Raw genomic sequence first — 4,701 nt, forward strand, 5'->3', positions numbered from 1 at the left:
AGATTGGAACTGTATTGGACTGTACCAAGGTAGGGGGGGGCGAAAGGGTGGAGGGAACTGGAGAAGCGTGGCAGGGGACAGAAGAGACAGGAACCTGGGAGGTGGCAGAAGAGGAAGAAACTTGGGAGGGAACAGGGGAGGAAGGTACATTACGAGGAGGAGGGTGAACCTCTGCACTTGTAACTGAGCCAGTGAGAGGGGAAGAACTAGGGACAGAGACAGGGAGGGTAAAATGAGGAGGTGGAAGATGGGTAGGAGGTGTTACCGGACCTTTTTTTGACTTTTGAGAAGTAGAGGGACGATTGGGAAGAGGTGTCGTACGAGGTCTCGTCGATACTGAGGCTTGTAAGAGAGAACTCGAAGAAGCGAGATTAGACTGAGGCGTTGAAGTAGGGACGTCTGAGCCGAGGACAGCAAAAGGATTAGATACAGGAGTGATTATGGGAGAGGTAACCACAGAGGTGGGTGTAGAAGATGGGATACCAGAAGTGGGGGGACGTTTTGAAACACGGGAATAAGAAACACGTGGGAGTCTCCCTTGGAGGCGGAGATGAGAAACTGCCATGGCATAAGGGAGACCTTCTGTCTCTTTGAGGTAACGGATTTCCCGCTCGTTTAAATAGACCTGACAACGGCGAGAGTACGAAGGGTGAGCCTCATGACAGTTAAGGCAAGAGGGAGATCGATTGCAAGACGTATTAGAATGGTCATCGGCACCACAGACTGGGCATTCGGCGATAGATCTGCAATATTTCGCTGGATGGCCAAATCGCCAGCAATTTCTACACTGTTGTGGTGTAGGGATCACCTTTCGAACTTGTAACCGATGTCCTGCTATATAAACGGAGGATGGGAGTTCTCGGCTGTCAAAAGTTAAACGAGCCACATTGCTAGGGTATCGTCTCCGCCCACGGGCAGGAAGAACGTAAGTGTCTACCTTGAGGATTGGGAGATCTTGGAGTTCCAGCTGTTCTAGAATGTCGGTGCCACATGTCTGGAAATTTTGTTGAACTATGGTATGGGGCAGAATAACGGTACCACTACAAGAATTGAGGGAATGATGTTTTTCAAGGGTGACAGGAACAGTATCTATATGGGAAAGACGAGAGAGCTCACGAGCCTGGGTAGCATTCTGTACGGTAATGATGCGCGTACCGCTCTTAAGAGCATGAAAAGAAATATCTTTACCAACATGGCGTAGGAGTGCCTTGCCAATACTATGGTCAGAAAGATAGGCAGTAGAGGAAGTTGGTCGTAAAGTGAAGAATTTAGTCCACTGTTCAGTCTGAAACTGAGCGTGGAAAGGTAGTGAAGGACGTGTCGATCGTTTCTGAGAAGAACGAGAAGGTGAAGGTGGAGAAGTATCATCAGCAGGTAATTGTCGTTGACGTTTAGGCGTGGGACCAGAGTTGGTCCGACGTGGAACGGGTCGGCGATTTGAAAATTGCCGCACCGTAGAGGGAGAGGCCGGAAGCATAGTCAGAGGAGAGCGAAGGTCTGATAAATCGAAGGAGTCAGTCGAGGCCTCAGTACCTGAAGCGGGTGAGGAAACAGCACCGGCAATAGGTACAGAGGCATGAGGAATGTCTGAAGAGTGGTCCAAAGACGAGGCGGGGTCAGAACGGGGTGCGGTATCAAGAAGGGGCCCGGGGGTACCAGGTTCATGGACTAGGGCTGCCATGGTTAGGTTACTTCTTTCTTTTTGTTTTTAAGAAAAAAAAAGAAAGAAGAAAAGAAAATAAAAATAAAAAAAAAGAAAAAAAAAGGGGGGACCGGGGAGGGATAGTTCCTAGGAGGGATGAAAGGGCCAGAAATCTCCCTCCGCGCCCAAGAGGACTCGACACCGCTAGTAGCACAGATGCAGCATGGAACCCGTGCCATACCCTACCCTTCATGCCAGTAAACCAGCAATCTGGGATAGCAACCTCACATCTGCCGAGCTACCTCGGTGGACAAAAGAGAGGGCGGCCGGATATCCGCCACAAAGCATACCTCCTTCAGCCACCATCCCCGGAATCCGAAAGGTGGCTTCCAGAGCTACACCCGTCGCCCAAAAGACACCCAAAGCTACTCCGGGATACCGGAGAGGGATCGGGACATCCCTAGGCAATCCAGATTCCACGGCAAACTACGCCACCGCCAAGAAACCTCAACGGAATGGGATGGACCCCGGTGTCCTTTCTCCTACCCAGGAACTAGCGCGCCTGTGGGAGAAATCCCAAAGGACAAAAAGAGGAAGGGCAAAAGGGAGGAGTGGGGAGGAGGAGGAGGAAAGGAAAAAGGGGAGGATGGGGAGGATGGGATAGGGGAGGGGAGATTGGGGGGTAATTAGGTTCGGTCTGAGGAAGAAGACCAATAGGTCTAATTCCTCAGACCAAGAGCCTCTTCACCACGCCAAGGAGCCCCCCTTGAAGAGGCCCTGTGATTATAATACTAATAATAATACTGCGAGTTCTTTCCTCAAGGAAAGTTCCTCAATGCTGGTGAGGGGCTACTGATCCAAGGAATCGGATAAACTTAGATCAAACCCAATTACTGCCCATCCCTTTTACAATCCCTACAGTGCTGTATAACCCTTGTGAGTTTAGTGCTTAGTTTTGATTATAATAATAATTTATGATTCCTAAAGGTTTAGTATTTTAGTTTAATATTATTAAGGATTCTGGAGACTGAAAGGTTTTGTTCAGTTCACCCCTAGCAAAGAGTGTTCCTAATGCTAGTGAGGCACTTTTCATCCAATAGTTCAATAATTTTTATGGTACTGCAAGATTAAATATTAGTCTGAAATTGTTAACTTTGGCTTGATCACCAATTTACCTGATCAATATTTTCCTGGCTTTTAAAAATGTAAAGGTACATTCAAATGATTTGTTTAAAAGTGTTGAAATAGATATGTACTATTCCTTCTATATTACTAGTTACATTTTTTAACAATTTAATGAATGGTGCTAATTTAGAGGCTGTGGTGGGAGCAGAGTAGGAGTTTCGTTAGGTACTGGTCAAATATTTACTGGTGTTCTTATAGGCCTCTAGGATGTATGCAAGTTACGTAACATCAGAGAAATTTTGTTTAATAATTATATTTAAGTAATAAAAGATTGGGTAGCAGACTGGAAGGAATATGGAGGAAGTGAATGAACCCAGATACAGTAGAACCCCCATATCCATGGATCTGGCTTACATGGTTTGTTATCCACAGTTTACTGTGACCCAAAAACAACCCTTAATTTTGCTTAAAAACGGCTCCAAAGCACAAAAGTAGTTTTGTCAACAGTTATTCAAAGCCTAATAGAATTATTATAATCAAAACTAAGTGCTCAACCACCGGGGTCATACGCAAGCCTATGAGAAGGCGTGAAGCGCTTTCCATTGGTGAAAAAGTGCCAATTCTCAACTTGTGCATAATTTATCAATTAGGGATTAGTACCAAAGTTGCACACAAAGATCACTCCCTATGAAAGCAAAAGACTCGGCAGACGATGAAACATCTCCCCAATGAAAAGCAGGGATGTCACCGATTTTCCAGGTATATTTCAGGTAATTAAACTTTTTCAAAGATATATGTGTAAAGGAAAAATTATATACTAAATGTATAGGGTTCGCTACTATTCGCAGTTTCGGATACTCATGGTAGGTCTTGAAACATATCACCTGCAGATACAGGGAAAACTACTCTACAGATGCCCCCCAACTTACAAGCAAGTTACATTCCAGAAGGTCGTTCATACCTTGAACTGTTCATAAGTCGTTATTTTGCCATTTTTCTATTACGATTATTATTATTTTTTTAACCCTTAAACTATCCAAATGTTGAAATACGTTCACGTGTGTAGTGCTCTGAACATAGATCTATGTTTTTTTACATCTGAAAACATGTAAAATAAAATGTAGATCTACGTTTGGAGTGCTACGCATGTGAACATAGATCTACGTTTGAACGGTTTAAGGGTTATTATTGTCATTATTATTACTGTTCTCTCTCTCTTCTCTGTTGTTTGTTGAAAACTTAAAGACTACATACTGTACAGTATCAGTGATGTACTGTTCTTAACACTAAATCATACTTTAACCCTTTCGCACGCGACGCCATGAAAATGTGGCGTAAATACTGAAATAAAAAACTTGTTTAACTAACTTTAACTAACACAGTAATCTGTTCGTATGTCCGAATGCTTGTAACTCAAATGTTCATAAGTAGGGTAGCGTCTGTATTTGGGAGTTGACTTGTCAGCAGATGGGTCTATGAAAGATGAGGTGAACCATAGATTGAAAGTGGGAAAAAGGTGAGTGGTGCACTGAGGAATCTGTGGAGACAAATGATATTAGCCATTGAAGCAAAGAGGAGACTGTACGAGAATACAGTGGTACTAACGCTCTTATATGGGTGCGAAGGATGGGTGGTGAATGTTTCAACAAGGAGAAGTTTGGAGGCAGTTGAAGTGTTGTGTCTGAGGCCAATGTGTGGTGTGAATATTATGCAGAGAATCCATAGTTTGTAGATTAGGTGGTGTAGGGGTTTCTAAAAGTATTATTCAGAGGGCTGAGGGGTTGTTGAGGTGTTTCAGGCATTTAGAGACGATAGAACAAAACAGAATGACTTGGAGGGAATAGTGAAAGGAAGGCGGGGTAAGCAGGGGGAGGGGGTAAAGATTTTATATGCAAGGGGCTTAGACTTCCGGCAAGTGTGTGTGAGCACGTTTG

The sequence above is a fragment of the Cherax quadricarinatus genome, unplaced genomic scaffold (genome assembly GCF_038502225.1).
Source record: "Cherax quadricarinatus isolate ZL_2023a unplaced genomic scaffold, ASM3850222v1 Contig2289, whole genome shotgun sequence".
NCBI classification, from domain to species: Eukaryota; Metazoa; Arthropoda; class Malacostraca; order Decapoda; family Parastacidae; genus Cherax; species Cherax quadricarinatus.